This window comes from Ciconia boyciana, chromosome 16 (assembly GCF_034638445.1).
Source record: "Ciconia boyciana chromosome 16, ASM3463844v1, whole genome shotgun sequence".
Lineage (NCBI taxonomy): Eukaryota > Metazoa > Chordata > Aves > Ciconiiformes > Ciconiidae > Ciconia > Ciconia boyciana.
The window spans coordinates 12,799,860-12,816,775 of record NC_132949.1 but is presented as its reverse complement, the minus strand read 5'-3'; positions in this window follow the sequence as shown (position 1 = coordinate 12,816,775).

Sequence of the window (16,916 nt, the reverse complement as noted above, 5' to 3'; positions counted from 1 at the left end):
CAAGGCACTTCATCACCAACCGGTCTGAGCCAGGAGGAACTGTACAAGTCAGCAGAGAAGCAGATGGAAGGAACCAGATTGCATGCATCCAACACCTTGCACAGTCATTACCTAGCCACAGGCTGGATACAGATGATGACACGAAATGAGAGATATAAACATTGGTGCTGATGATCACAGGCCTGCCTCCAAGCCCAGCAATACGATGAGGCACTCAGATAGCTTCCTCTACAGAGACAGCCTCCTGGCTCTGTAACTCAACAAGCCCTGCATCCATACCCACTTCACCCAGGCTACCAAGGACAACACAGGCTCAGACAACCTTGAGGTGATGTGAACGGGCATTTTTCTTTTCTCCAAACTTCTCATCCAAGGGTGGTTCTTCAGCTATGACAGTTTAATCTGGATGTATTAATTTAACAGTAGAAACCAGGCACTGAAATGCCACAGAGGGTATATTTGCAGCCTGTCATAGCGGGGAAGATTGTGTGATCCCAGACCTCATCTTCTCACAGACCACCCAGGACTGTAACAGTTCATTGCTACCTGTCCCACACATCTGTCTCGTCCTTGCAGGAAGGCTTCAGACCCTCTCTTAAGACTGGGAACGACTCAGACATCTTGGGCTGACAGCATCTCAGGAAAGCTGTGATTACAGTACTCCTGGCTACTATCACATAAACAAAAACTCCTTCTTTTATTGCAAACCTGAAGACTCTTGGGCTCCAGCAAATTCAGCCCATATTCCTGCAATCATAGAACAGTGAGTCATCAACTTGAGTGATTAGGTTCAAGTGCTCATCCTCAGGACCTAAGTAGCATGTATCAATATCCTCGGTTTTCTGATATCTATGTTGAAAGAGCAAAGAGGATGGAAGCCAGAGCATGAGGGTCATACAGTACCAGTTGGGACATGCAGGCTGAACACAACGAATCACTCGCAGCTGCCTCTGTGGCTATGCTACGACCAAGAGCATTTCTCTATCAGCCTTCTTTTCTGATGTCACTTGCACTTCTGAAACCTTTCGCAGTCATTCGCACAGCTCTGGGTGCCCACCACCCACTATGGGACTGAACATCGTGGAGAGAACTAGCTACCTGCTCCACTGACAATATCACCCTATTTGGGAGGGCCTTTTAAGGTCACCTTTCAGCAGCTTCTCTGCATTCCTCACTTCTGTAGAGAGACCTTGGAAATACATCTACTCTCAAATGGTAAAATCAGACTCTAGGCATTAACAACTACGTCTTAAATAGTAACTGAACCCTTGACAGATAAAGCCAGGGTTTCTTTCAGGGGAAGAATTTCTCTTGCTTTTCTAAACCGTTCAACAGTTAGGGATGCAGAGGTGATTCAACTGAACTTAAGCAAGGCAGAGCTGATGCTGAGCAGAGGGAAGCAGCTGAATGTTTCACAGAGCTGAACCTCAGCCTGCTCGGAGGAAGGGTCACATGCACAACCAGTGTGCACATTCTGTAGGTTAGCATTGTCATTGCATTCTCTGCTTGCTTTAGTTTTTCTGTTGCAGAGGTCACAATTCAGACCTGCTATCACTTCTGATCAGTAATGAATCTCTCTTCCCTCTTGGCAGATTACAGGGGTAGTCAGGTACCCAGAATGACCTCTTACCAGCAGTTAAAGATCATTGCCTCCCTGCTACTGCTCCAGGGTTCTCATTAACATGAACACAGAAGACAAAACAGAATGTACCAAATAAAATGCTTAACTGCACAAGTGTTTCCTGAAGAGGGGGCAGACACTCTGCTTACTGTACTTCTGAAGGATGCACAGAAGCTATAGTGATGGGCACAGAGTGATATCCTACAGAGAAGGGGTAGGATAGGATAGGATAGGATAGGATAGGATATGATAGGATAGGATAGAAAACAGAGCTGTTCAGCAGAAGTAGGCCAGGCTGTAGGTATTGTGGGACTAGGATGCTAAAATGGAGTCTGCAGCTTGTCAAAACAATTGGATTCCTGTATTTTATGCCTAGCCTATCAGGCTTGCTTTGTAGTCAGTACACAGAGACAGAGGGAGGCTGTGCTGCATGGATTTGCAATAGCTTTTTAAGGAGAAACTAAAGTTCTGGGAAAAACAAAGTCTGAGGCACTTACAGTGAGTGTGACATGGATGGCAACTGCTGGGGCTGTTCCCATCCTGCTGAGTCCTGGGGCTGAGTCAGAACCCACAGGAGGAGAAGAGGCAGGAATATTGGCCCAGACTCTGTCAGTTTGGTGGCTGCAGCAGTGGGATTCATGCTGGAGGATTGTCTCTCTCTTTCTCTGTGCTGTAGCTAGAGGCAATTCCTGCCGTCCAGCTCACAGGTGGAGAGCTGAAGTTTGGTGTCAAGGAGAAGGAGCCTTCTGGAGCCACTGGAGCCTCCCTGGAGCCTGCTCCCAGAGGCAACGTGCACTGGGAAGGCTGAAGGACCTTGAGTCTGTCTGCTCTAGGTGTGTGCATCTTTCGGCTGCCTGCTTGAAACAGTTGGGTAGCAGCCTAGCCACTGCTTGGTTCCTCACCATTAATGAATACTCTGCCCTGGGGGGTATTCATTAGGGGGATCAGGAATACTCCCCATCAGGGGAGTATTCCCTGTGCTCCCACACTCTGCTGTTGGTGTGATGCGACCCAGCTTTCATATGAGCAGTAATATTGTACCTTCCCTGGCAGGGCTTTGCCTGGGATCTTCTCATCGCTGCCTCTAAAGGGGGTAACTGTAATGAGATCATGGGAGGAACAGAGGCTGAGATGCCTCCAAATCTAAGGATCTACAGAGACTTTTCCTGACCTAACAGTAACTGTGCTCTTTGTAGAGCGACTTACATTTCCATGATCTTCATATTTCCATGATTTTCAGTCTCCAGTCTAGGTGGGAAGCATCATCCATGGTCACCTTCCTACCCAGCTGGTTAGCCTAAGAGATATCCATGCCATCACATCTCTGTGATGTCACACAGGGTCCCTGCCACAACAGCTTCCCCTTGTACCCTACTCTCAGAGCATCAGGCCAGCATGAACTCAGAAGCAGAGAGGAGCATGACAAAAAGCCTTCCTCTTCCTGACAGTGGGTGAAGCAGCTCAGGTGAGGAGGTATTGCGGGACACATTGAAAGGTGGCAGCAGTAGAGAATAAGGGAAGAGTTGGCCAAAAGGGACACTGCCTAACATTTTCGCATAAGATTGAGCAGCACAAGAGCAAGTGTAGGGCTTACGCAGTGACCTGATAAAAGAAAGACAGGCTATTCAGGAGAACAGTCTACCCAGTGTTCAATCCCCCTCTTTGCAGCCAGTATGTCAGTAGAGCAGATTTCTGCATAAGGCAAATGAGTTACTCAGGCATGACAGTGCTTTCAAATGGTATGACACATCCTGCCCTCTGTCTCTGTAAGTCCCTCTGTTTCTCTTTACAGGTGAATTTTACACCTTTTCTAAAAACCCCAGGAACAAGCCAGTTCTTCCCCATCATTCATGGGCCAGGTGAATGACTGGAAAATGGGACGACTCAAAAGTACTTTGAACAGAGCTCAGAGCGCTCAGAAATTAGGATATTTTCCAAGGCTGAGAAGGAGACCAAAGAAAGCCGAACCCCAGGCTTGCAAAATTCAGAAAAGAATGAGGGATGGGAGCAATGCTTGCACAGCAGGCCTCGGTAATCTTTGCCATGCACATGAGCAATTCCAAAATACCGAGCAGGGGGCAGTGGGAGGAACAGGTCTGCTGTGCTGAAGGCAGGCACTTCTGCTTAGGCAGGGTGCCTTTACTATCATCCCCTTAGCTTAATGGGAACTCTTTTCCTTAAATCTTTGTGCTGCTGCCACTTCTCTTGTTTAACCAGCCAAAAGCACATGCTAGGAGTCTAATTGCTGCTCTCGGCAGCCAGCGCAACAGCTCTCAGAGCAGTCCAGGAGAGGGCAGGCATTATCCCCAGCTGTGCAGCAGCGCGCAGCAGAGCTGGGCAGAGTCGCACTGGAAGGAGCATACTCTGTCGGGACTTCTGGTCCTGTGGACATCAAAATGCTTCAGAAAACTGGGTTAATTTCACCAGAAATGGTGTCGGGGAGGGACTGAGAATGAAACCTGCATTTGCTGTATTGCTCTGGGTGGGAATGTGTAGTGCATGCTTACCAGGTTTTTGGGTTTTGAAATTCTTTCACTCCCTGCACATTTTGCAGGATGTGTGCCTGTAGAAAGGAGCACAAATCCAAGACCTGCAACACCAGTAAGCTGTGGTGGTGTTTGCAGGAATACTTACATGGTTCAAGGGCATTTTTTTTCCAAGCTGTATTTTACTTGAAAGTGGCTGTGCAGCTGTGACAACTCACCCATATGCTGAACAAATTTAGTGAGCATCATTCAGAGCTGTACCATTACTGACAGTATAAGCTGGGGCTACAGTTTAGCCCTCTGAACCCACCTGGCTAGCTGTTAGAAGAGAGGGTTGAGAGAGAGAAACCTGATGGCGAGAAATTGGACCCTGTAGTAATAGAAAACCAAAATGGAAAGGCGAAGGATTCATGAACAATGTGGCCAATAGCATAGAGGAGTTCAGAACAGTAATAAGAGGTAATCTGGGATCCCTTGGAAACAAGAGGAGTCCTAGCTTTGGTATCAGGCTACTGACTGGTGGAACTGGTCAAACTGGCACTGATAGCACAGGAACAATCAGGGTGTTTGATAAATATCTCTGCTCTCCTCTGTTTGGTACTCCACAGTCATGCGACTGACCGTGCAGACAAGAGGGTCACCCTGGGTTAACAACCAGGGTCACTGGTCTTGCCCTGCCCCTCCTGCTCTCCCATGATACAAATAACACCCTATCCCCTTGCCTTGGCATTTGTTTAGCATTTGTAACTGGGTCTTACATTGAAGACACTCTCCCCTGCCTAACTCCCCAGCTACAGCTAACCTGCACCTGATCTGGGCTAACCTGTACCGGTTTTGTTCTATCTTAGTTTACAAAAGCCATGCAAGTCAGGAACCCTTCAGCAGATGGACATCTCCAGGAATCCAAGCCATGTTTGCACCTTATTTGCAAAAGTCCATTATTCTGAAGCACAGATGAATCAATGGGCATGTCCCACATTTGCAGCACAATAAGCAGACCATAATGTGCAAATGAGAGGTAGCTGGGAGACTAGGTGACATCCAAATATTCAGGGCTAGAGGGCCAAGAAACCCAAGATCTGGAAAGCTTTTTTTTGCAGAGCTGTATGTCGATGTAATCATCCTGAGATGCCAAGCAATAATCACTCCAGCAGCTCTCTTGTTCAGAGTGCAAAGCCCTTCTACAGGATCCACACGCTGCTTCTCCCTGTTTCTCAGTGGAAGCAGAGAGAACCAGCTGGTGTGACACGCAGGCTGCTCTCTCTGTATATGTGTGCCTGTGCGTGGGAAATGGTTAGCGAACTTGCCTGGACTTTGAAACTTTCCCACTCAGTTTTTATTAATTCTCCCTTTGCAATAATCCTCAATAAGTTTCGCTTACATTCAATGAGCAAGAGGGGAGCACTGCCTCAGTTAATTTAACTCTCACAAATTCCCATCACTGCTGGGGAGAGATTGTGCTTCCTAGCAGATAAAGCAGCTTCTTTATATTTCAAAAGGTTAGAGATTAGATCTGGTTACTGTTATACTTTTATTAAAATTCCTATTTACTTTTTTTTTCATTGATACAATTACAGAAAAGGCAGAAAGAAAATGTTCAATTCAGAACAGTTCTTGAACACTGAAATATCCCTTGGCCTGTAGCTTACGTGCATGTGGAAAGTGAGAGCTCTGTTTCCCCAACCTGCAGAGGGGCAGGGAGGAGCTGGTGCAGGCAGCCAGCAGGCACTGCCTGTCCTACTCCGTACACCATGCTACTGAGTGCAGAGAAGTAGCACAGAGCTTGACCTGTAGGTTTCTCAGGCCTGTAGTAAAAGGGGAGTTGCCTCTGAACAGAAGGTCCCTGGAGCATTTTTCTCCCAGGAAATAGCTTTGGTTTATCCCAGATGTGAAGCTCAGAGGAATTTGCAGCCTGGCCTTTGATCCATCCTCCTGTGGTTTTGATAGAGATGTAAAGGCAGACAGTGAGCTCCTTTATTTACACTAGATAGATCTTAATACTACAAAGTCAGATGTTACAGTGACAGTGTGGGACTCTGGGCTGCCACTCACATGGCATTGGCTGAGCAACTGTAACGGTAAGGGAAGAAAATGAAACCTATAGGCACTTTCATAGAGGCAAGTCCAGAGTCACACCAGATGGAAGGAAGAACTGGGTTCCTTAGGAAGAGCACGGGGCTCCAGCGCTCACCCACGTGGAGCAGGATGAGATGCAGGGCATGCACACATTCAGCAACAGTGCTCTGACTCTTGACAAGGGAAGAAAGAGGAGACAGTATCTCTCAAATGCCAGTGACCCCTGCACTAACTACACTAATCATGTTCACTGCAAATCTACAATCCTGTGACCTTCCTGTTCTTGGCTCACATACACAATAAAGCAGTGAGCAAAGGAGACACTTAAACAACAGTGAAAAGCAAGGCTGCTCCTTTCATGGAGCAGCACCTCTCTGTTCAGAAGCAAGGGGAGTGCTCATGGGGTGAAGGGAAGAGCATGAAGGGTGGCCTTTGCAAACAAATGTAGGACATTGCAGGTGGGGATCAAGAAATCTTGAATTTACTGCAGCAGATGAGAGCTAGAAATGCACTTAGTATAAAGCAGCACTGATGGAGTACCGCAGCAAAACAGTGATTCCTAAAAGATTGTCCAGAAAAGGGTATTTTTAGGCTGTAGAGGGCATGGGGCTCTCCTCAGCAGTGTCCAGCCTAAGGAGGTCTCTGCTATCCCCAGGATGTAGGAGCAGGTGGAGGCTGGTAGCCAGAGATGAAGGAGAGCAGTGAAGGAAGAAGGGTGGGAGCTGAGAAGGTGGGAGACACTCAGCCGGCCACTGGTTGGGGGTGCATTGATCTCAGCATGAGACACAGGGCAGTGGGACAAGGCAGAGAGATGTTCTTTCTTCCGTGTCCTTGCTGTGCTGCTCAGCCATTGTGCTGATCATGCTTGGTCCCCATGTTGCTTTCAGCAGTGGATAATGACAGGCCACCCAGAGTGTGATCCCACAGGAGAGCCAGTGGTCCCAGAGTCCAGTGTGGGGACCAGATGCAGCGCTGCCCCTGGAGCCAGGAGGGGGTTAGTTACTGACTGTTAGTACATGGGAGACTGAGAACAAGAAGCAGCTTCAAGTCCCTGCTCCAGGAGCTGCATCCTCAGTCACTCTGTGGGGCCCTGGAGAGTGCATGCCAAGGGCCCAGAGCATCCTCACCTGGCAGAGGGTATGCAGGTCTGGCTCCAGACCTAGCCGGTGGCTGGGAATTCACTCACTCTGCTGGAGGAGGAATCCTTTAAAAATGCAAAAGCCTCAGTAAGGCAGCAGATGCCACAGATGCTGCACTCCTCCAGCTCTGGCCCAGGGTGACTCTTTGCAGAGCCTTGCAGTCTGCACAGTCCCTGCATGTTCTCCCAGTGGCTTCATTTGAGGAGAGAGTCCACAGTCCTTCATATTGATTGTTTTAGTTTCTGTCTTGGGAGCATGGAGATGCTGCTTTCAGGTTCTTGTGTGACATATGGGGGAGTGGGTGTGGGGTGACTGGAAGCCACCTGGTAGCCAGTAGCTTGCCTGTCTCTTCATGGCTGTTTATTTTAATAGGGTGTCAACAGCCTCAGTATGACAGAGACTCTGAGACTACAGGAAAAGCATTTGGGAGAAATGGCTTCTTCTCTACACTGCAGCGCTGGCCTCCTATGAGATGTTATGCAGATAGCTCTGCCTCTCCCCTTTGCCTGTTTAGGCAGCATCCAGGCAGTGGGGCTGGATGAATTTGCTTTAGGGTGAACTGTTTGTCCATTCTCTATGTCCCCAGAGGAAACACTGGATATTTTCAGTTCACTGGAATATCTAGAACTGCATGAAAATGCAGAAGCCAAGTCTGGGGCTCCAATTTTACAGGTGTCACAAACCAATATGATTTTTATTAGAAACATTTTCAAGCCATACTTGGGCTAGGGGTAGGTGCTGGTCTTCACAAGCAACCCTGTGAATCATTAACATAGCAATAAGAGTGTGCACCCCTTAAATATTAGCCTCCATGCCCTGTCCACTGTGGCAGGCAGCTTTGCAAGCTGGGATATTCATTTTGCAAGACTGTGCTAGGCATGGTGAGGTAAGCTATTCGCACCAAGGGCTTCTGCGTAGACCCTTTGACAATCCGAGGGGCTGTAAGAAGATGGTAAATTGCCATGACTCCTCAAGCACATCAAGGGGAAAGCACTGCTTTGTGCCTTCCCAGGTGGTCCTCGATGCACACACAAATGAGCAACATACATCTGTGATGCAGGTGGGGAGGAGGCAGCTGCAGAGAACGGCACATGTCCCAGCACAGCCGTCTCCACAAGACCTGGCTCACTGGAGCCAGCTCAGGCACCTACAGGTTTGTACTGAAAGCAAGCATCTCTTTTTGTCACTGCAGAAAAAGAGGTGCCTCCAGAAATGACTTGTTTTGGGCTTGGATCAGTTCTGGATGTCCTGGGGCATTTTTTCCCTGGAGAGTAAAGGGAGAAGAAAAGCCACATGTGTCCCTATCCCAGACCCCACTCAGGTCTAGTGGGGACCCCATGTCTGTGGACTGGGGGCACGGATATGTCCCTGGGACAGACGCACAGGCATACGTGCCCCCCAGCCCATCCCTATTATCTCTGTGTCATTGGTGAGGACCACTGGTGCCAAAAGTGGGAATAGTCACTGTGAGTCGGGCACTACAAGCTGGCACCTGAACAGAGACCCTAAATCCTGCTTTACACAGACTGCTTCATTGCTGGGAGGTGGTGGCAGAATCTGCCAGAAACTCCTCTCCTCTCCTCTCCTCTCCTCTCCTCTCCTCTCCTCTCCTCTCCTCTCCTCCTCTCCTCTCCTCTCCTCTCCTCTCCTCCTCTCCTCTCCTCTCCTCTCCTCTCCTCTCCTCTCCTCTCCTCTCCTCTCCTCTCCTTTTTTTTTTTCCCTCCAGCACCTTCTTCTCCTTTCCTGTTATTGCCAGTAAGCGTCACAGATCAAAAATCCATACTGAGGATTTTTGGCCACTTTCTTTCTGACTGACGGAGAAGGTGCCTTGTGTGTTTGGGATGACTTTTCCAGGGAGGTAGGGCTGGATTTTATCTTGGTGAACATAAGGGTGGGTTACAGCTCTGCAGCCTTCATCCTATAATTATCCTTTGCACCTCTGTACCAACTTTCTGTTGGAAGACTGTGGAGTGTAGCATCACAGCCCTGGGATCAATGGAGATCATTTTGTGTCTCACTAAATGTGCCTGGCTCTGGGAAGGAGAGCAACATGTGATAAAGAGCACACTCTGCTTAGAACACTTTCACTTCACCGAGGACAGGAAGCAAAAAAGAACAACACGTTTAATTGACAGTTGGGGAGAAATTTAGGTCAGCAGAATTATTACCTGTGCTGGAGTCTGGCCACAACTCCAGGTTTAACACCCCTGCTTTTATGAATCTGATGAAACTTGAGCATGATATCACAAAAGAAAAACTTCTTCTCCTTTGTAGGGTTTCAGAGACATGTTCTACAACTTGGTTTCTCAGAAAAGGGGTCAAGATGTCTTCCCAGTCCTCTTGTTTTTTAACAACAACAAAGAAGCCCTTTTCTGTCTCTAAGGGAAAGATCTAAGTTCTTAGCAGCTTCAGAAACTTTCCAAGGCATTTTGATGTTTCCTAAACAAAGTGGGACGAAGTGGGAATCAGGGATTTATGGGAGCTTTGCCTGTCTCACCAGTGTCACCTCACCTGGTACTGCACTCCAAATTTCTCCCACAGACACTCATCTGTGAGTAGAGATGGGAAAAATCGAAATTGAAAATACAGCTGTGTGGAAGCTGGTGTAAATCAGGAGAGCTCTGTGGAAGTTAGAGGAGCTTTTCTGAGTCTTTACAGCTGCAAAGCAGGGTTGATGATGGTCAAAAATCATGGAAAAGGGTAGTCAAAAGGATAGTAAAAATTTATAGAAAATGGGAGAACACTTTTGGCTACCTGTGGTGCAACAGTCCTATGGCAGGAGTGTGACCATGGCTAAGGAGGAAGATGAACGACCCATCGACAGGTATCTGGGAGGGGCAGCATGCAAGCGGGTGCTGAGTGGGGATGGGGAGGGGAATGGGCAGCAGCAGGCAGGGCCAAGCCAGGGCAACAGGTCCTGACTGTGAGGTGCTGTGGTCACTGGTAAGCCCTGGTAGCAGACATTGGTGGAGCTTCTTGAGGGGCTTGGAGGAAAGGTCTTTGTACCAGACATTTCCCACCGCTGAACAATCCTCTGAAGTGTGGAGTCCTTCATCAGCCTTTAGGACAAGGCTCTGGATATCCTGTTAGTATTTTCCATTTCTAATTGGAAAGACTCCAGATTTCATGGCTTGTAATTTGGAGTGCACTGATGTGGATGCATTGGACCTGCCGAGGCTCCAGCTGATGTTCTGGAATGGACCTGCTGTCAGTGATGGGTGAAATACCACCCCTGATTCTCCAATGGCAGCACACAGGCATTCTTCCCCCACTACCGCTCTCTGTGGTGATTCAGCCAGCCAGGACAAATCTCATATCTATTAGGAGAAAAGTGAGTGCTTTGCACTGAAATTTTCAGAGGTGTCCTGAGGTTTGCTCTATAATGCAAAGCCAGCAGGAAAAAAAATTACCTAAGCATGGCAGGCTCCAAATAGGAGCATATATTGAACATTGCATTGGTGGGGAACTCTTTGCCACAAGAAATATAGATGGGTTTAAAAGGCTGTCAGACAAATCCATAGCAGAATAATACCCCCAGGGCTATAAGACACACTAATGCAGCTCCCATCTGAGGAGCTCTCTGAAGCTCAGCCTGCCTGAAGCCTGGAGGCATGCAAGGAACTGTGTATTGCTGCTTTCATTCTTCTCTTTCCCTAAGAACTGCAGCTGGCCACTATCTAGACACATCCCAGGCTTGTTTGTTGGGACCATAGCTCTCTAATATGCCAGTCCACCTTACTGCCAGGGGATTTCATGCTCAAGAGGCAGGCTGAGCACCTTTAGAGGGCTTGCAGACTTTCTGTAGAGTGCATGTCTTTTCCTCCTGTGACATGAAGGGACATTCAGGCACCCATTTTGAAAGAGGCAGGAACTACTTGAGAACCGTGTTGGGACTCCTTCCCCCAGAGAGCTGGGGTTCTTCACCCTGGAGTCACTCAGGTGATCCCCAGCCCTTTCCACCTGACTGGTTTCAACACAATGACTCTGGGCTGAGTCCCAAAGTGGAGCCTCCTGCTTCTGTGCTCTCTCCTGTTCCTGCGCCCCTCTCTCTCAGCTTCTGTTAATTGAAAGCCAGACTTGCAGATAGCAAATGATTTCTAGGTGCTCACAACCCTAACATTACCTTAATTAAGTTCTTTGGACGAGAATTTCCTTAGGCTGTTAGTTCTTCTTAATGAGACCAGACAAGAGGATGGGGAGAACAGGCCATTAGACATGATGTTCTGAGATAAATCTTGTCTACAGCCCAGGCAAGTGTACCTTTGCACCTCGGATTTCAGTGCTCTTCTCTCCCAGGCCTGACAAACCCCGTGTCACAGGACAGATCAGCTAAAAGTCTTGTTCATCTGAAGGCTTGACCATTTGTTTCCAGTCTATCAGTTGCAGTAATAAAAGTTATGACCTATTCTGACAAATCCTTTTTCTGGAAAAATAGCAAAATTTTACTCAGACTAAAGGGGGATGAGACGCATTGATAGATACTGCCCACTCCCTGTGTTTTTAACAAGCAGAGCAAGACTGCTAGTAAATGTTATAAAACAGAAAAGCTATTGGAGTAAATCTTAACTGTGATAGAGTGATCAACTGTGGGACGAGTTCCAGGGACAAAATGCTATCAGCACAGGCTATGTGTTTCTTTTTATGTCGGAAGAGCAAGCACAAATCTCCCTTCCCGCCCTGGAAAGTAACCAGCCAGAATTTTCATGATGCACAACCAATTCGTCTTTTCTAGTTTTACTAACTCCAGGGTAATGATGGTCTCTTTATCCTCATTTTTTTCCAGCAAAACAAACAAAAAAATATAAATGTTTAAAGCTCTGCTTTGAAGTCCCAGGGTACTTTTTCTCCTCCACCCTTTATCCCCAAGCCTCAGCCTCACACCAGGTCATTCTCTGCCTGCATTTATTTCTCTATTTATGTTTTAAGGAGATACATTAATTTTTAAGGGATTCTTCAGGGAACAGGAGAGGTAGTAATTTGATTTACAAAATTCATTTGCTCAAAGTTGCATGCCAGCAGCTTGTCCCCAGCTCTGCATGTCATAGCTGCTGTCCATCTGGGGCTGGAGGAGTGGGCTAAGGGACACATGGAGAGGGGCAGTTGTGAGCGCATACACACACCCTGCTGCCCAGTTTCCCCTTAGTATTTAGCAGCAAAGATCCTGGTTTAAGCTCTGCTACTGGATCAAACAGAGACAGGTTTGGGTGGGGGGGAAGAGCACAAAGTGTGCAAGAGGAGCTTCCCTATCCCAGGGGAGACAACGCTGAGGGACAGACCTCTCTTTCCCCATTGGGACGTGTCTCTCGCTCCCCTTACAGCACAATTGTAGCAACCAAGATCTTGCTGAGGAAGCCTCCATTGGAGGCTCCACAGAAATGGTGTCCACACGTTGATGCTGGTGCTGGTCAAGGCTAAGGTCATGATGATGCACCTCTGATGGAGTTGCATCAGCTTATGACTGGGCTAAATTTAGCTGAGGAAAAAACAAATGTGCCTCTGAGGAGCCTCGTCCCCGTGCCCAGAGTACCTGGGGCTCCTGCAAATGCCTCCTGGAAGTGGCAAGCCAAAAGCTCAGACTCCTTCCACCAGCAACTGTGCTCCCTCCTCCCAGAAGAAGGGAGTGTTGCTGGGACAGGCTGAAAAATAGCAATACACTCAGCTAAGACAAGAACACTGCTGGGACAACATGAGCATATGAAGGCTTAGCAGCAGGGAAACACCTGGATCCTGGAGCGGGGATCTGGAGACACACAGTTGAGTATCTCCAGCTCTGCTTGAACACAGCACAGAACACCTTCATCTTGCAAGAACTGCGTCAAGCCATGCATCCACCACCAGCCCAGAGGAGGATCTGGCCTGTTAGCAGAAGCCCCTGTTCAGCTCTGATCAAGCAGCACTGAGCAAGGGAGAGCCTGAGCAGCGAGGGCTGTGGGAGGGAGGGGTGACTTCTGTCACTCTCTGCTCTAGTCTTTTAAGATGCAGAGCTAAAGCTCAGGTGGTGTAATTCAGGAGTATCTGACCTGTGGTATTTACTCCTTCTTGAGCTCCCACTCGGTTAGCAATTTCCTGCATGGCTCCCGGCTCCTGGCCATGGCTGCTTTGACCTTCTCCATGCTACCAAGCAGTCATACACTCCTTCCTCTTGGAGACCCTGAATGTTCAAGTCAGTGCCACCAGTCAGGGGTTGGATGCACCCATCAGGCTGAGTGCTTTGTAGGTTGGTCACGGGGAACATCCCCTCCTGCCCAGGGGACAAGGTGGCTTTGGGACAGCAAGGGCCAAGGCAGCCATTGCTGTGCTGGCTGGAGGTGGTCACTGCCTGTCCAGTCCTGCATCCCCATGCGTGGTGGCCCCTCAGGGCTCTGTCCCCAGCAGGTCCCCGCACTCTCCCTGCCCACATAATCAGTGCAAACCCTGCACAGTTTGAAGGCCTCACTATTTATACATTAATTAGTCCTTCCTGTTATTATTTACTTATCAGCTCTTTATTAGAGAGCTCCCTTTTATACACACACAGATTTGTCCCCTCGGCACTTGCTTTGTTCTGTTACAAGATTACATCGGCGTGTTTGTTTCCCTGTTTACAGACGTGTTGTAATCCTAACTGCTTTACTTAAGTGTTTAATGAAGGTATTTACCCTAAATTGTTTGCTGGGATTTTCTTCTACAGTTGAGGGATAAGAAGAGGCTGGAGCACACTATTTCATTCCAATGATTTATATTAATTCATATTTTATATCAAATGGAGGAGACTTAACTGGCCTAAATGGTCGTTACATCTGAGTCAGTGGCTTTTCTTGGAGGACTAAAGCTGCTGGATTTTTTTTCAGAAGCTGACAGTGATGCTTTGTGCTCAAGTAACAAACCCACACGTGCAGCCACAGCAACAAGAGGCACAACAGAGATGCAAATTAGCCGTTACACACCTCCCAAGGCCTCCATAGGGCAGAGTAAATGCCCAAGAGCTCTTTGGCATAGTCCATCCATGGTGTCATTCACAGCACTGGGAAACATTTGGAAAAGTTGATGCCACCACATGTAGAGGTGGATGCCAGCTGGAAATGGCACTGTTTTTATGCATATGCAGCTGATGGCAGCTATGGGACAGCTCTGCTCTTCATGTCCCTCAAGCCAATGGCCCATGTCTGCAGTCGAGTTCGATGAAGCTACAGAAACAGCCAGCGCTGCTTCCTCAGCATGACCTGCATGCTCCTCACCCATGGAGATCAGAGCCCCCACCCGTGGGGGACACCCAGGACCCCTGGCAGGAGGGGTGGGTGATGGGCTTCCCCCCATGCTCAGGGGAAGCCTGTGTGTCTGCCTTGTCTCTGGAGCTTTGCCTCCAGCTCCCCGTCAAGCCAGTTCCCCTTTCAGCTCTGCGAGCATGGGGTTCTGGCACTCGACACAGAGCGACCAAGCTGTAGGGCACCACTCCTCTGAGCAGCAGCCAGCCTTGTTGGGGGACAGCAGCTCTCTCCTGGCTCTCAGCAGCTGTGACAAGGTTACTATCCCCGGGTGATGATGTTGAATCACAGTCCATGAATCCTCAACAGCTCCTGGAAAATGTAACAGAAGCTAAACTACACGCAGGGAAAAAAGGATCACCCCCCTGGCCCTTTGGGCTCCAAAGCAAAACTAAACCAGTCCTCTAGACCACAGCATCCAGCAGCAATTGGGCTGTTACCTCCTCCTGAGCACAGTGCCAGGAGAGCTGCACTCTCCCCTTCATACACCCAGGCACCCTGCAATGCACAGCTTCCCCAGCACGGTCCCAAAGGCCTCCCAGACATTGCCTGACACACTCCATACATGTGTCACCACAGGCTTTTGAATTACGAGCAGATTCAGCCAAATGGCAAACCATTCAGAGGCCACCCGCAAGCAAAAAGGAGGATTACATTTGTTGATGAGTAAATGCTTGTGCTAAGAATAGCTCCTTCCAGCTTTGGTGCTCACCTACCCTATCCTGCTCCAATTACCTAACTTAATTTACTCCAGCTGTTCCTTCATATCTCTATGATCTATTTTCTACCTCCTTCTGGTTTCTCTTTGATTTCACTGTATATTTTAACATACCAGATTAATCTATCTTTGAAAGTGCCTTTCCTTACAGGAAGACTGTATACAGCATCGCTATATTCATGTTACTTCCATTTCCAATCCACTCGCAGCTAGGCTTTGTGGCACATACACATGCTGGCAGCACACTAGCTATATGCATAATATATTCAGCCCAGGAAGCAGTTGTTCCTGAATGAAACTTATTGTCCTGACCCATTCCCATCTCTTTCAGCAGACAGGTTTGAGAAGGAAAACTACGGTCTGAATTCCTGAGATATGCCCTCTTTGAAAACTGGGCTCAGCCATTATTTCCCAGAGCTCCTCTTTCAATCCCGTCTGTGAGTGAAATACCTGTTCTCAGCTCAGGTGCATGGCACTATGGCTTTTGCTGTTACTCTCAGTGGCAGGACTAGTCCAACGATACATTTATCTAATTTCCTATTTTGATAGGAAAAAAATGGTGACGTGGACAAATTTTGGTTCAGCTGGAGCCAAAAAGCAACTCTGCTCCATGTATGATACCTAGAATGGATCTACCTTCCTTCTCCACAAGTCCTTTCCACTGTCAAGCCCAAGAGCAGAAGAAATTAAAACAGTCCAGATACTAAACCAAAAGCTTTCCCTCTCTCTGTTGTTGCTCACACTGAAGAGCCCAAGACACCACAGTGAGAGGCTGCAGCATGACCCACAGATGGGTCCACAGGTAGAAAGTCTCCAGCACACTCACAGTGGAGGAGAGCAGACCAGAAAGGGACATCCTCACTACCTAAAGGCCTTTGAAATATCTTGGTCTGGCTGCTTTGCTCAGCCCCAGCCCTGATTTTGCAGTAACTGGGGGGCACAGGAGCAGCACCTGGGACTGACCCAGGAGGTAACAGTGGGGGACCTTCATTTAAATTCAGGGGAGGTGGGTCTGTAGGAGAGCTGGGAGCAGAGTTCATGGGGTCACAAGCACTAATCTGGGCTACCCCCTTTCCCTGAGCACCAACAAGGTCTGGAAGGACAGCCTCGTGGGGAAGGGGTGAGCTCACCTCTGAGGTTCCACCCTCCCCTCTCTCACAGTGTAGCAGCAGCTCAGTCATCCCTTTGCAAAGCTGCAGTCATTAACAGTGCCATTGATTCCCCAAGCACATTGGTGAGGACCTGCATGCTCTGGGCTAGGGCATCTCCTCCTGCAGGGTGCCTGAGAAGGTTTCAGCTCATCCAGATGGAGATCTAGTTGAAGCAGGTCTCCAGAACTCCCTTGATGGGTGAGGGAAAGACACTTTCATCCCCAGACAGCTGTCTGCAACCCTCTGTTGCAGGGGTGAAATTCCTTCTTGGAGGCACCTGTGTTTGGCAGATGTCTATGGAGAGAGATGCATAGGTAATTTAGGCTGGACATAGCTTTCAGACCTCCAAAGCTGGGAGTCAGGGATCCACCATCTGTACCTAGTATGTGAGGGTGGATAAAATCAGAGGATGATACACAGGGCTTCACTGTGAAAAGGTGAAGATACCCATCTCCGATCTTTGGGACTCTCTCATCTCTTC